Here is a 16,785-nt window from a genome sequence, read left to right as displayed (position 1 = left end):
AGGACGAAGATGGCCGAAAGAGGCGGCGCCAGCACCGGAGGACGAAGACGCCCATCTGAGCCACGTCCACCGCAGCGACCGGTTTAGGTGAGTATTAAAAAGTGTTTTTCATGTTGTACACAGAGGCCAGGGCTCTTATATACAGCATGTTAGAATGCTGTATATAAGAGCCCACTGGTAGTTGCCGCAGCTTATAGGCCGAAAAAACAGTGACAGGTTCCCTTTAAGTACTGAGAGCAGGCAGCTTCCGCTGTGTAGTGCAGAATGAGTGTGTCATTTATTTTAACGGCTTAATTAATGTTGTTCTCAGCATTCTTTATTGCCCTTAGCAATTTGGATTTGTAACACTTCAATATAAGAAATATTCCTACTCCTTTTCTTATGCCATGTGCATATTCATAACGCGGAGGACGGCAGGACACATGGAATTAGGCATCATTGCTTTAAATGTTGTAAATAGCAACGCACATTTTAGCCACTTTGTCAGTAACAGCAGATAATATGGGAATTATTCTGCATTTGACCTTTTTATCGTTATTGAAAAACCGAAGTGTGAAATGATGTCTGCTTTATTTTCTGGTACAATTTGAAGCATAAAATTTGATGTTCATGGTGCAAACATTCCATACTTGTAATGTACTGCACATAATCAATGCTAAGCCTCAGCAATATAGAAAACTGGCAAACTCGATGGACCAGCTGATTCCCAGTTTTGTTCTTATAATCAAAGCACGTCTACATCTAGATTGTGTTAGCAGTCTTTAAAGCATAACTGTGATTATATATATATATATATATATATATATATATATATATATATATATATAGTGTGTGTTTATACAGTATATCACAAATGTTAGTACACCCCTCACATTTTTGTAAATATTTTATTCTATCTTTTCATGGGACAGCACTGAAGATATGACCCTGTGATACAATGTAAAGTAATCAGTGTAGTCTGTATAACAGGGTAGATTTGTTGCCTTCTATAGAACTCAACACACAGCCATTAATGTCTAAACCACTGGCAACAAAAGTGAGTACACCTCTAATAAAAATGGCCAAATTGTGCCCAAAGTGTCAATATATAGTGTGGCCACCATTATTTTCAAGCACTGTCTTCACTGTCTTGGGCATGCAGCTCACTAGAGCCTCACAGGAGCCACTGGATCCTCTACCATCCACCATGACGACATCACGGAGCTGGTGGATGTTAGAGAGACTCCTACACTTTTTGTTTGAGGATGTAGGGTTTAGGTGTTCAGACACAATTGGCCACTTCAGCACCTTTAGGCTATGTGCGCACGTTGCGTTCTATTCCACACTGTATGTGCGTCTCAGAACGCAGCCGAAAAGCTGCGATCTGAGACGCATTGTTACTGGAGAATTCCTACTGAATTAATGCGTTCTGGATGCTTCCATGACACACATTTTTGACAGTGCGGTCCCAGTCGGCTCTGCAGCATCCCCATAGACTTGCAGCAGAGCCGAGTGGGACCGCACTGTCAAAAAGAGCATGGCTGGCTGCGAGACAGAGCCGCACGATGAGAATGAATTCGGATGAACTTCACCTGACTTCATTGTGATTGCGCGGCTCTGTGCGTGCCGTGGCTTGATTTGCGGTCACACATGAAGGACTCACCTGTGATCGCAAATCCCCTGAGTGACTGCAGTGAGCCCTGCGATCAGCTGTGTTTTCACTCAGGTTACTCGCGGCCACAGCTGCAGACCTCCACCTGAGAGCGGTGGCTGCGATTAACCTCAGTGACAGCCCTCCCCACCCCTATATCTTCTACAGCAATGCTGGCACACATGGCACTCATGTCTATTTTGAAAAGACAACCTCTAGATATGACGCTGAGCATGTGCACTCAACTTCTTTGGTCAACCATGGTGAGGCCTGTTCTGAGTGCATCCTGTCTTGTTAGACACCTGTATGGTCTTGGCCACAGTGTTGCATCTCAGTTTCAGGGTACTGGCATTCTTTTTATAGCTTTGGCCATCTTTATGTACAGCAAAAAATCTTTTTTTTCAGATCCTCAGAGAATTCTTTGCCATGAGAAGCCATATTGAACTTCCAGTGACCAGTATAAGACAGTGTGTGTGCGATAACACCAAATGTAACACACCTGATCCCCATTCACACCTGAGACCTTAACACTGAGTCACATGACACTGGGGAGAGAAAATGGCTAATTGAGCACAGTTTGGCCATTTTCCTTTATGGGGTGTACTCACTTTTTGCCAGTGGAATAAACAATTAATGCTGTGTATTGAGTTATTTAGAAGGCACCACATTTACACTGTTATACAAGCTGTACACTGACTACATTGTATACAGTGTATATCTTCAGTGTTTATAATTTTGGCTTTTTCAAAAGAGGAAAAGCCGCCGGAGCTTTGTGACAGCCATGCAGCTCCGTGCCGGTGCTCGGTGATCGGTGAGTATGAGAGGGGGGTGAGAGATAGACAGACAGAGAGAGATAGAGACCGACGACAGGGAGGCAGAGAGACCGACAGACAGAGATAGAAATTGACCGACATCGACAGACCTCACTCATTTCCAGTGTTTTCTGCAACATGCGATAAATGTATTTAGAAAAACCCATGTCACTAGGATGGTGTGTGTGCCGTCCGTGTGACATCCGTTTTATTGGGGACACACGCGCGATAAACTCACCAAAACGCAGCATGCTGCGATTTTTTTTTCTCAGTCCGATTTGGACTGAGTAAAAATAGCAGATGGGAGCCGCCTCATTGATCAACATGGGTCCGAGTGCAATGTGAGAATTTCTCGCATTGCACTCGTGCGAGTTAATCGCAAGTGAGAAGCCGGCCTTAGATGCGGAAAATCCACAGGTGAAAAACACACGAGTTTTCAATGCGTTTCAATAGAAAAACGTATGCCTGTTTCAATAAGGTTTTGTCAAAGCCAAATAACAAGAAGTATAAAACAACAGCTTTATTTAAAACATGACATACCAATAAAAAATGCAGTAAAAAGTGATAAAAACACAAGTAAAAGGAACGCACACAAAAACGCAATGAAAAAAACGGAAGTCACCTACTTAAGGGTAAATTCACACATCCAATAATCATCTGTTAGAATGGGTCCTGCAGCAATCTGTGCAAAAAGAACTATTTTTGTCGATTTTGAAAAAATTGATTTCTGCAGGATCTGTTTTTTTTATATGAGAGTCTATGGAATACGGATCCATTAACTAATGGTATGTAGCTTAGTCGTCCGTTTTTTCTTTAATTTGTAAAGGATTTGTTTCTTTCTTACAGGATCAGTTTGAAATGGAACATAAATAGTAATCTGTTAATGGGCAGCTCTTTCCATAAATTTCCATGAAAAAAAATGGATCCTGCAAAAATATTTTTTTTCAAAATTGACAAAAAACTAAAAGTTCAAATCACCTCCATTTTGCCTTATTGAAGTAATAATAATAATAATAATAATAATAATAATAATAATAATAATATGTAACGCCCCTGTAGCTTTGTAGTTACAGGGTATTGTATAATATCTTTCCCGGACAGGGAGAGGCCCCCCTGGTAAGTTCACACGCACACCACTAGGAAGTAGTTAATAATTTTCCAGCACCTAGCTTAGGTTTGCTTAACACATCCTGTCTCCTAAATGGGCTGGAAGCAGGTGACTTCACACAGACAGGTCCACATGACAACGTGTTGAATTCCTGGGAGGGAGGGGGCCTGAGCTGGGAGCAAGTGCAGGGCAGACTGGAAATCCAGTTAGAACTAGTGATGGGCAGTCCGGCTCTTTTTGGTGATCCGGCTCCCATGGCTCCGCTCACCAAAAAGAGCCGGATCTTTCAGATCGTTCTCAGCTCCTTGTTAAATATGTGTTCACCCCAAGTGAACACATATTTAAGATTATAGTGACGCCGCTGAAACCCTGCCCACCCGCGTCAAACCCCCGCCCACTTACAAGTGACCAATTCGATTGTCGAGTGGGCGGAGTTTAACCACGGGTGGGTGGGGTTTCAGCGGCGAAAAGAGCCGTTTAGAGATTTTAGTGGCTCACACTAGTGAACCGGCTCCTGTCAGTCACTGCTGGGAGCTGGATCTTTGTGTCGGATCGTTCACGACTGACACATCACTAGTTAGAACCGTCTGAGATGTGAAACAGCACAGACCTCTGCAGGGACAGCTCCTGCAGAGGGGAACCAGCCAGACCAGGGCTAGTAACACCCGGAGGAAGGGGAATCGGTACAAGTGATCAGGGGGATGTACCTGATTGCGCCTGAAGTGGCCAGGCTGCTACAGAAGGGGGAGAGAGAAAGGCGGGAGAGTCTCCAAGAGCTCCAGGCCACGGGGACCGCAACGATCTGCACACTAAAGTAAGACCCTCAGATTACCCTGCTAACCCCTGCCTCTGACCTGCCCAGGATCGACCGGAGGCTACAACGGCGAGGACCAGCACCCAGGTGCAACTTCGAATTTGAACAAACCAGTGAATAAAAGAATCTGGAATCCACACCCAGTGACTCTGAGAGTACATGCCACCGCCTTGTGCCCCGGTGCTCCCCTGGACTGCCGCCCCCCGGTTCTCACTAACCTCCAATGGAGCAATTCCATCTCGACTGCACCTAACACCTGCCCTGGAGAGAGACTGTGCGGCGGCGGCGGCTAATCACCTGGCCACATACCACGGGTGGCGCTGATAGCAACCCCTGTTCCTATCCAATACTGCTCCTGGGGGGAGAGAGGAGTCGCAGGTGGAGTCCGCGGCGGAAGAGGCCGAGATCCCAGTCACCGCTGCAACAGGTGACATGCTCCCCAGGAACCCCGTCACCCTCCTTCCATTACCCCCTTGTTATACCGGACTATCGAACTCTTTTTATGAAAACCACTGGGGTCACGGAAGCCAAGTCGGGCCACTCACAGCTGACCCCGAACACCACCGGCCCGGTGACCGTGTAGGCTCTGGCGTGGGCGTTTCAAATACACATATTTGGTATCGCCGAGTTCAGAAATGCTTGAGCTATCAAAATAGAAAATCAATTAACCTGATCGGTACATGGCATAGTGAGAAAAAAAATCAGAACGAAAGAATTACGTTTTTTTTGGTCACTGCAACACTGCATTAAAATGCAATAACAGGCGATCAAAATGTTGCATCTATCCAAAAAGGGTATAATTAAAAATGTCAGCTCAAGACACAAAAAAATAAGCAGTCACTGAGCCCCAGATCCCGAAAAATGAGAACTCTACAGGTCTCAGAAAATGGAGACAAAAGCACATTTTTTTATTTATTTATTTTTTTTTTACAAACTGTTGATTTTTTTTTTAACCCCCCCAGATAAAAGTAAAACTACACATGTTTGGTATCTACGAACTCGTACAGACCTGGAGAATCGTGACAGAATTGGAATTTTGTTCCCTTTTTTCCAGTACAATATGGGGCAGAATGAATAGTGTCATTCAAAAGTGCAACTTGTCCAGCAAAAAAAACAAGACCTCATATGGCTATATTGATTGAAAAATAAAAAAAGTTATGGCTCTTAGGCCTCCGAAACACATCCGTGCCGCCGGTACGTGTTTGGCAGTTTTTTGACGTACCGGCGGCACGGAGACACGTGGACCTATGTTTTCACTATTGTATGGACACACGTAAGTATTTTGGAACGCAATGTGTGTCCGTTCCGTACTTACGTGTGTCCGTGATTTTCTCACGCTGACATGTCCACGTGTTCTCCGGCAGCACGGGTGTCACACGTCCCGCACCCGTACCACACTGATGTAGTGTGGCTGCGGTTCCGTGTGACACGCGCCGGAGAACACATGTCATTAATTTTAAAATAAAAAAAACTCACCTCCACCAGCCCCGCAGATTCTACCGCTGCAAACTTTTCCTGCCGGCCGCCGCTCGTTATGAGCGTGTAAAGGAGGTGGGCGTGCTGTCCCGGGCGCTGATCTCCGCCCCTTCCGCTCGGCCGGAAGCAGCGTCAGCGGAAAGTGGGCGGGGCTGGAGCCGAAGATCAGGACCCTGGACAGCAGCGCGGACCACGTGAGTATGTAAATTACCTGTTCTCCGTGTGCTATCGCGGATAGCACACGGAGAACACACGTGGACCGCACGTACCTGAGACACGTACTTACCTCACGCAACACGCAGGGAAAATACGTGTCTCGCGGCACGTGCGTGTTTTTAACGGATGTGTGTTTCAGGCCTTAGAAGAAGGGGAGAAAAAAACTAAAAGTTTCCCAGCAATGAAGGGGTTAAACATGAACTGTAGGCAAATGACGCATATAAACTGCAACAAAAGTGCATAAAAAAAAAATCTGATTTTTGTAAGCATTTTACTGCCATGAGAACAGGTTTTGACTGCAGAAAAAAACACTGCAAAACCCCAATGTGTAAGTGTGGCGCCCCTGACCTGGTCAGGCACCACTGAGTACTGCACCCATGCTGGGGACAGTACAACACAGGTAATCCAGAAGGCTGACCGAGGTGTGACTACACAGGCGCATAGTGATCAGGTCTCACACATGTACCTTTGAGAGGACCCCTGGGGATCCCAGGAGGGGGCAAAGCCTTCACCTCCACTGGAATAGTGGAGGGGGTAAAAAGCCTCCATCTCCACTCAAGGGGTGTGGTGGAGAGCCTGGTTGCTAGGTGGCGTAGGCAAGAACAGGAGAGGAGGAGCAGTGAGCCGGTTCAGTGTGCAGTTCAGGGGGAGCAGACGTCAGGAGCAGACCCCTGGGGCTGTTGCAGTCTGACAGCGTCCGCGCAGTGGCTACCGACGGGGGAGAACGGTCACCTAGTAGTGCTACCCGAAATCCATCTTCAGCTAAAGAGAGAGCAACGGAGTGGGAAGTAAGGAGACTGCTAGGGAGTTACCAGGCCCAAACGGGCGGCAGATCCCGGTGCGGGGATAGATCCACCTTTCCTTGCTAAACCTGCCGGTGTGGGGCCCTCAAAGCCCACGCCACAACACCCCAAAGGCCGCAGCCACGTAGCCACAGTTAGGGCCCATAGTTCACAGGAGGCAAGCAGCTGGAGTGATCTGGTCCAGGCGACAAGCAAACGGCAAACAAACGAGGGGAGCAGCTACTTCCCTGGGTGACCCCCATAGGGACTAAAAGTCGGGGTTACCACAAACCACAGAAGGGCTAAGGAAGGCGAGTCGGTAGCCACCCTCATCAGTCAGCCTGAAGGACACCTGGTTCCAGCCTGGTTCATCCCAGCTACGCCCGGGTTACTCACTCTGCCACCTTCTGTGAGTAAAACCCCTGAAAGACATTCTGCTTGTGTGGAGTTATTCTGCGCCTTGTGGTTCTACACACCTACACAGGGCCCTGGGGCTTGCCTCACTCTCAGGAGGCTATTACAACTGGCTGCACCCACCATCAGCCCCAGGCATCCCTTAACCTGCAGTGGCGGTCCCCACTGACCGCAATTCTGAGAGTGGCGTCACGACAATCCTAAAAGAAGATCTCCTACCTGTGACAAGATCCAGCTACGTGGAGTCCCTGAAGGTAATGCACCGACACAGCACTTGTGGGGCTTCACATAAGTATAGCCATATACAGCTAAACTTTCAGAGACATAATTCACAGCATTTTAGGGAATATCCGGTGTTCATCCACAGGTTAGTATAACAATCATAGCCCTACAGATTATAAATAGCTAATAAAAATAATAGTTGGCAGCCTATGTATGGGGTATGAGACTTCGATAAGAAAACTCCACCTATTGATAGTAAAAGCCGTGAGGACAATAACATCCTGTGAAGTCATATCTGACATGACCTTATATAACTCCATGCCAATCTTCATGGCTCTTACATAGTGGCTTTCTTCCAGCTACAGTGATTGAAGGATTATATTTCCTGACATGTTTTCATTCTCTGAATAGCTCCGGCCACAAACAGAAGCATTTAGCAGCCAGTGAATCTCAACCACAGCAGTATCACATTCCCTCCGGTTGTTGCCCATTGTTTGTATATAAACCAAAGGCTGCAGGCTGTCATACAGCAGTGTATATAGCTTTTATTTAATAGTGGCTGATATGCCTCAGCTTGTAGGCAATGACTACATCCATCAGGGGCATACATAGAAATCATAGGGACCCATAGCAGAAGCTGTAATTGGCTCCCTCTCCCCCCCCCCCCCCGCCCCCCGCCCAAAAATAATAAAGATATTTGTCTGGGCCACATAATATAATAGAATATCACAAGTCTTCAGCCCTTTCAAAGTAATCTTACTCTTATTGAAGCCCCTAGTTTTCTTTTTCATTGCACCCATAGTGATGCCAACAAAAGTGCCCTTCAACCACAGTGAATTCCTCCACATGCACAGTATGATGACCCTACTGTACCCCCCTCAACCACCCCATCAAAGTATGGTGGCACCAGCACAGTATAGTCCCCAACTGTGACCCCCACACAACCCACCAGGCAGTATAATGGGCCTATATACAGTGTTGTGGCCTCCACACCTCTTCACACTGTATAGACACCCACTAGCCCTTCAAACTGTATAATGGCCCATAGACGTACCCAGCGAGGGGCATGGGGGGGCAGCTGCCCCCCCTAGAAGCAGGGGCACGGTGTAGTGGCCGCTGTATCTGCAGCTCCTCAGCAGTGTGTGCATGCCCGACACACTAGCTGCAGCAGGAGGCAGGGCGCTGTGCTATCTCTGCTGTGTGATAGATAGTTGCCCGGCATGCACACTCTGCTGAGGAGCGCGGCGGTGGCGGTGCCGGTGACCGCAGCTTCCTCCTTCCTATTCAGATGTATTTGCGTCTTTCAGACGTAAATATATTTGAACAGTGCGCCGGGACGGGGCCCCGGCGTGCAGCAATGTGATGAGATCAGCACCTTGCTGACATCATTACAGTGTTGCAGGCGCCACACAGGAGACATCAGTAAGCGGTAAGCGCTCCATTGGAGGAGCCGAAGAGACAGCTTTAATTAATGGGTATGTGTGGGGAGGGGCTGAGGACGCATAACGGGGAACATTTGTGAAGGAACACAGCTTTGTGACAGGCAGAGGGGGAGTACTGTATTCCGAGGGAGGGGGGGGAGGCAGGAGTGTGTAGGGATGGGGTAGTGTAATTTGTGTGAGGGGGGGTGATGGGGGGTGCAATGTATTATGTCTGGGGATGGGTAATAAAGGGTGCATTGTATTGTGTGTGGGGGGAGGGGTAATGGAAGGTGCACTGTAGTGTGTGTGTGTGTGTGTGTCTGGGGGGAGGGGTAATGGGGGGTGCATTGTATTGTGTGTGTGGGGGGGGTGCATTGTATTGTGTGTGGGGAGGGGGTAATGGAGGGTGCACTGTATTGTGTGTGTGTGTGTGTGGGGGGGGGGGAGGGGTAATGGGGGTGCATTGTATTATGTGTGTGTGTGTGTGTAGGGGGTGATGGGGGGTACATTGTATTGTGTGTGTGTGGGGAGGGGGTAATGGGGGATGCATTGTATTTTGTGTGTGTGTGTAGGGGGTGATGGGGGGTGCATTGTATTGTGTGTGTGGGGAGGGGGTAATGGGGGGGTGCTTTGTAGTGTGTGTGTGTGTGTGTGTGTGTGTGTAGGGGGTGATGGGAGGGTGCATTGTATTGTGTGTGTGTGTGTGTGTGTGTGTGTAGGGGGTGATCGGGGGGTGCATTGTGTGTGTGTAGGGGGTGATGGGGGGGTGCTTTGTGTGTGTGTGTGTGTGTGTGTGTGTGTGTAGGGGATGATGGGGGGTGCATTGTGTGTGTATGGGGAGGGGGTAATGGGGGGTGCATTGTATTGTGTGTGTGTGTAGTGGGTGATGGGGGGGATGTATTGTATTGTGTGCGTGTGGGGGGAGGCGTAATGGAGCGTGCATTGAATTGTGTGTGTGTGTGTGTGTGTGTGAGGGTAATGGGGGTGCATTGTAGTGTGTGTGTGTGTGTGTGTGTGTGTGTGGAGGGGCGCGGAGTTATTAATTGAGCTATAATTACATTTAATTCTCCTAAAATTTTCGTTTCCTTCACCCTTTCCATTCTAATATTTTAAACTTGAACGACCATGGCTTGCCCCCCCTCTAGTTTTGATCCTGGGTACGCACATGTGATGGCCCTCAAACAGCCCTCCACACAGTGTTATGGACCACACAAACCTTCACACTGAATAATAGCTTGTAAACAGTATAATGATCAAATAGCCCTGTATAAACCATAAAGGCTCCCTCAAAGGCCTCTAAATATTATAATGGCCCCGACATAGCCTTACATATAGTATAATGTGCCCTACATAGTCCTCCATATAGTATAATGCACTCCCTTTAGTCCTCCATATAATATAATGCACCGTCCATAGTCCTCCGTTTATAATGCACCCCACATAGTCCTCCACATATTATAAAGCACCCTCTTAGTCCTCCATGCAGTATAATGACAGCATTCCATATAGTATAATGAACACTCCATAGTACTCCATATAGTGTAATGCATCTCCCATATTCCTCCATATAATATAATGCACCCATATCATCCTCCATATAGTATAATGCACCTCCATATACAATACACAGCCCATATTCCTTCATATCGTATAATGCATCCCCCATAATCCTCCATATAGTACAATGCAACCTCTGTGACGCCCTGACAAAATCAGGTTGTCACAGAAGACTGCACCCCTCTTCCAGGTGCAGGATTCCCTCCTCCTTGGCTTTCCAACACAACCCCCACAGGTACATAACACCAGCCACAAAAGCCTAGTCACCCCCCCAGGACAATAGGGACACACCAGTGGGCGAGGCCAGGCAGATGGTGACACCCACCTATGGGTTCTGAGGTGTCAAGGGGAGGGAACAACAGTCGAGCAGAGGCGTTGAGAGGAGACAGTGGAAGTGAGAGGAGTGAAGTGGTAGTTGGGGGTTGTAGCTCCCGGACTACCGGACTACTTGAGCTGACTAGGTGGCAGACAGCAGAGCAGGGCCACAGGGGACGGAGATCCGGTCGCGGGAGACCTTAAGTGGACCGGGGCAGGGTTGTAGCCAGCCGGTGCCTACAGCGGGAATCCCGTCCGGAGGCCGTGCACAGTCGGGGTACCTGGACCCTAGGGCAAGGACAGCTGCAAGCACCTTTCCAATTAACCAGCAGGGGACAAGATTCCAAGTCTTGTCCCACTAACAGCCCAGATAGAGCGAGACGGAAGCCCAACGAGGGGGATAGGGCGTCTGCAAGTGCCTGCTAAAATCCCACGGGTCAGTTCTCGCGGGCCACAGATCCCACAGAAAAGTCACCGGGAGTGGACTTCCCCGTTTCATGCGGACTAGTCAACACACAAGACAGCAACCTAAAGTGCAGGAGGAAGGGCCCCTGTTCTGTCCACCAGTGTGCGGGACCCGAGCACACCCCTCCGGAGGCTACCGGTTACCGGCAGTTGGTTTACTATCTGGACTTTGTGTGATTTTATTAAAAACCGTGAGTACACCGGTATCATCCGGTTCATCCCCGCGGACTGTGTCCAATTACTCTATCTCACCAACACCTTGGCCCCGGGACAACACCTCCCCTACCTGTGGAGGAGATACCATCCTGCTGCCCCGCTCCATCAGCCCCGGGCACCCATACCAAGGCAGCTGCGGTGTCACCAACAATTACTGCAACCCACGGGTGGCGTCACTGACAAAACCTTCCCTATATAACAAATCCCCTTTTTCACTTGCGGGCGACAGACGGGTGCTCAGGCCCGGGTCCGGCCTCCCCTCAAGCCACTGCTACGACCCCGGATCCGAGTGTCTCGAGCAGCCCCCCTGCTGTGGTCCGTCCCCTGCCCGCAACACCTCCATATATAATGCACTCCCATAGTTGCACCTCCATATATAATCCACAGTCTGTATCCATCCATGTAGTATTATTGCCACCGTGTAGTCACTGATTTAAAAAAAATACTCACTTCTCCTTGGTCACCCCCTGTCCATTCTCAGCAGGGAGCAATCTGAAGCTGTCTATTCACTGCTCTGCACAGCGGGTGCGATGAAGTGACATCATGACGCCCGCCACGCTGAGACGTCAGATCTCAGACACAGCTAGAGAATTATGAAGGATGGAGCAAACAGCAGACTGCTGTCTATTTCATCATTCCTTTCAACTGTACTGGCATCCACAATGCCGATATAGTTGAAAATGTGATGCCACTTGGTGGGACCCCGATGTTGGCACTGACATCGGGCCCCCCAGACTAAGAGGCCCATTAGCTGTCACGTGGTTTGCTGCCATTGGTAGTATGCCACTGACATCCATACCGGTATGTTTCCCCATATTCCCAAGATAAGTATTTGGTGAGTTTTTCATGTTGCAGAATTTATGTAACATTTCTGCACCTATTGGTTACTTGTGTGTTTTTTTGGGGGGTTTCATTGCGTTTTTTTACATGCATTTTTGACGCTGCAGTTTTTGTCTGTTGTTGGTATGTCATGTTTTAAAGAAAGCTGTTTTTGATATTTGGCTCCAGCAAAACTTTATTGATCTATCGATTTTCCGATCGGATCACAGCTGCGGAGAAGAGGGAGGGAGCACTTTCTCACATCTCCTCCATGGTATGTCTCTGCATATATTGCACTGCGTTCAGATGAAATGCGAGTGCAGTGTGATGTTTCACACGCAACCATAGACTTGTATAGGTGTGTGTGAGGCTAGTCTCTCTGCCAAACGCAGCATGCTGTGATTCATTTCTCATGCCGACATGGCATGAGAAATCAATCGCTGATGGACTCTGCCCTAGTTTTGCACTGGTGTGAGTGCAATCTGATGTTTTATGTGATTGCACTCATCTGTGCAAAATGCAAGTAGAACCAAGGCCTAAGCGTTGTTATTTTACCAGGAGCAAACATGGTGTTTGTGAAGAGATTGTCCTAGTCCTGTCTGTCCTGTGTGTCAATGCACTTACGAGTATATAGTGCTTAGCAGCCCGCCTGATCTAATAGTATGGGTGTCATCAATAGGCTGTAAGCCAGACACTGTGCCTTGCACATACCTGTGTAACTGGCACCCTATATAAAACCTCATTACTGTGCATGTTTAATACCAGCAACCACTCCCTCCATGAACTGGTAGTGTGACGCCTGCCTGGAGCCACAGACTCAGGATCGGAGAAACCGGTGGATAGAGGCAACCGCCCACAAAGTAGGAACTCAAACCCCACAACCCTTTAACCACTATACAGGGATTTGGAATTACGACGGGGCCCAAGTGATCGCTGCCCGGGGAAGACTGCAGTCCTGAGAAGAGTAGTAACCAGGCAGGGTCAAATCCAGAAGGTAGAACAGGGACAAAAATCGTCAGGCGTGAGAGTGGTCAGATATCAAGCTAAGGGTCAAAACCGGAGCTAGCAGCGCAGTACAGAAACGGCAGGCAGAAGAGTGGTCAGGTAATGAAGCTAAGGTCAATATACGGGAATACAAACAAACAGCAAGGAACCAGAGACTAGCAGGGAATTACAGGACTATATCTGGCACCTGCCAGCAGAAGGAAGAAAGCATAAGAGGGATGTGGTACCTTTCCATTGGCCCCAGCTGAAAGGTAGTTACTCCAGCCGGAAGGCACACAGCACCACTGTCAACCAGTGATACTACAGGTCCTGGTGAAACCAGCTTAATAGATGAGCGGAGCCTGCACCCAACAGAGCCACTGACTACTCCCCCGTCCCCAGCACTGCCCACAGTGGTGACGCGGCGGCGTCTGGTGGTTGAAGCAGAAGTCGACTCCGGTGGAGACGTGACAGGTAGGCTGAGAGTGGTTGTCTCATCAGTATCCTGCACCTGTGTTACCCCACCTTTATCATAGGGGGCCAGCTGAATCCTATGAGTGCATCTGCTGTTTTGACCTGTGTGGTGGCTTTTTTTCTGGTGTTTTTTTTTTTATTTTTTTTTCTGAATTTATGTGGACAGACCTTTTAAAAAAGAAAGAAAACTAAAAAAAAGGGGAACAAAATGTATAAACAATAACGCTCAAATACTATTGCCACTCAAAAGAAGCAAGAAAAAAAGGATTTTTCTCAAGAAATTTCTTGAGTCTGAAAGATTAGCGCACTTGCATTGAAAAAATGCACCAATAACGCACCTGCGTTTTTACCGCGTTTTGTACGTTTTTTTATGTGTTTTTGATGCGTTATTAATGCGTTATTTCCCGCAGGTTGGTCCCTGTTTTTTTTTTACTATTACCTATGGCAAAAAACGCAGGTACCTGCAGAAAAGAAGTGACATGCTCATTCTTTTTCTCAAGAAATTCTACAGAAAGAATGTTCTAGAGAAAAAAATGCAGTGTGCGCACAGCTAATTTTTTTTCCGTAGGTTTTGCTGGAAAATGTCTGCAGAAAGGTTACAACCATTTTCTCAAGAAATTTCTGCAGCAAAAACGCGGGTAAAAACGCAGTGTGCGCACAGGGCCTAAGTGTTGGGTCCAACTCCAGGTACGCAGGCCTATTCATTGGCCACTTCTGTGGTGATGGGCCTTATGTTACTAAATAGGCCTCGGAGAATCACTGGGACAGATATTTTTCTGGGCAATAGTAAAAATGATGGATTTCCTGATGAAGGAGAGGGGTTATCTCCGAAACGCGTAGAATAAACCAACCTGCATTGCTCTTATTTGGAATTAACTCTTTATTGGCACAGCAGCGCGGACGTTTTTCCACTTTTTATCCTTGTTTTTTTCCCTTTTTTTTCTGCGCAGTCATACTATTAAAGAATACTAGCCTGAAATGTCTGCTTATAGATTGCAAAAGAAGAGAAGATCACTAGGCCTACGGAGATAAGTTTTAGCTCTGTCCCTGTAAAGTGCAATGACCCATTAGCAAATATAACCGTGTCTCAGGCTATAAAAGCGTCTCTTCTCTTTTGCAATCCACAGGTGGATGAAAGTAAAATGCACAGTGTCCAAGGTTCAAGTTAAAATGTAGGTTAGCAAACTGTGGGGGAGACAGCTGAGCCAGCACTGCGGGATTGTGTAATTCATCCTGCCTGTAAAAGCCAAATCTGAGGGGGTTGCGATAGAAACCTTTCACATACATGACGAGATTTATTCCACAACATTCAGCAGAGAAAGCAAAGTCAAGAAGCAGAGCCAGAACTGGAAATTGCAATAGACTTCATCGAGAGTCTGCCAGGATGGCCAGAAGTGTAAAAAATAATACCCGTGAATGGTCGGAGAGTTTTTAGCAGAGGCGGTGCTGGCGCATACAGTAGGAAATGAGAATAACTTGGGTTAAGCCTATGGATCAGATATCATCTGCTGTTCTGCATTCATTAGGAAAAAAATGCCCCTTTTGGAATAAAGTCTTGAAGGAATGGACATGGGGAATGACTTACTTTTTTCCTTCATGAGCAGCCTTCTCCGGCCTTGACTAGCTTCCCAGCTCTGCAATCACAAAAAGAAAAGACACATCAGGACAGCTTTGTTCTTGTATTATCAATGCATCTGCAAATCAGTAACCCTGCTTAGTAACCACTGGTTGTAGATTAAATTGCCAACGAGAAGAATGTACTTACAGAATGGGCACAGCATCCATACAAAGAAACGCTGTGTGAAGGTCATGTAGGTGCAGCTGTGGTGTACATCACAAATTGTACCCTTGCCCTCTCGTTTACACAGTAGGAGCAAAGCAAACTAAGGCTCGAGAGCAAGTCACCAATTATTAGTTACATCCGGTGAGTCCGATTCAAAGGGCAGAATCATAATAGCGCTAATCTGAGGAATGTTCTGTAGGCTGTGTGTACCCATCACCTTCCTTAGGCGGACTCCGCTCTGACATATTCTTGTTGGGGTATCTTTTACGCTCAAGGAAATCTCCTAAAACTAATTTAGACATTAATGTTTCCCCTTTTTTTCAATTACAATTTTTATCCATTGAATTCTTAAAATATCAATATGATGTGATCAGTGATTAAGGATCCTGAAAAAGGAGTTTCAAAACTCTGAAACGCGTAGAACAATAAATCACAAGTTATCTTCAATTGATCGTCTTCTTATCCCACACGGTAGCGCGGGTTAACCCTTTTCCTTTTTCCTTACATACACAAATATATCAATATAGTGACACTTACTAGAATGACCTGGGCAGGAGGGAAATAGTCAGTTAGGCTCCAATCACTTAATATTTCCATAACATTGCTGTGACGAACAACCACTAGGTGTCACCAGAACCAACTAGTGACAGGGAAGTCAAACAAACCGAACATCAGGAGCCAGGAGGTCACGTATGGAACACCGGGATGAAGCAAAGCCAAGGTCAGAGCACAAGCCAGAGGTCAGAATCCAGGAAGTTACGTAAGGTATACTATGGGGGAAGTGGAGCTGAGGTCAGGGTACAATCCACACATCAGAAGCCAGGAAGTCACTTTAGGTATACTGGTGAAAAGTGGAGGTGAGGTCAGAGTACAAGTTGGAGGTCAGGAGCCGGGGAACAACGTCATAGTCAGGGACACAGGAGGAGAGGAGTAACAACAGGTTCGGGGTAGGAGGACAAGCTCAAAGTACTAACAGGAGCCAGAGCACTTAGTGCAGGCAGGAACTACGACTGGAGACATTGAGGATGAGGTTGCTCCCTAATGAAGTAGAGCAATGAACCGGAACGAGGCGCCTGGAGAGAGATCCCTCTCAACACCAGCGCAGGAACTGAGGACGGGAAACCACCCGTCCACCGGCGCAAAATACAAAACAGAACTCTGGCTCTGCTGGAGAGCAGAGCACCACGGATCAGAACCATGACAATTGCCAAATGAAATTATCGCCTACACCACCGAGGATTTGAAAATTGTAATGTTTAATTTTATTAACTCATATT

The 16,785-nt window shown here is 47.3% G+C and overlaps 1 protein-coding gene across 1 annotated transcript in view; it reads right to left on the bottom strand.

Moving 5' to 3' along the window:
* CERS3 (ceramide synthase 3) overlaps window positions 1–15,354 on the bottom strand; it is a 170,325-nt gene extending 154,971 nt beyond the window's left edge. The window contains exon 1 of the mRNA XM_075346001.1: window positions 15,311–15,354. The gene's annotated coding sequence lies outside the window, so the exon portion shown is untranslated. The remainder of the gene's footprint in view (window positions 1–15,310) is intronic.
* Between the last annotated feature and the right edge of the window lie 1,431 nt (window positions 15,355–16,785).

The sequence above is a fragment of the Anomaloglossus baeobatrachus genome, chromosome 4 (assembly GCF_048569485.1).
Source record: "Anomaloglossus baeobatrachus isolate aAnoBae1 chromosome 4, aAnoBae1.hap1, whole genome shotgun sequence".
NCBI classification, from domain to species: domain Eukaryota; kingdom Metazoa; phylum Chordata; class Amphibia; order Anura; family Aromobatidae; genus Anomaloglossus; species Anomaloglossus baeobatrachus.
Note: the sequence above shows the minus strand (reverse complement) of the source record. Positions and strands in the feature narration are given on the sequence as shown.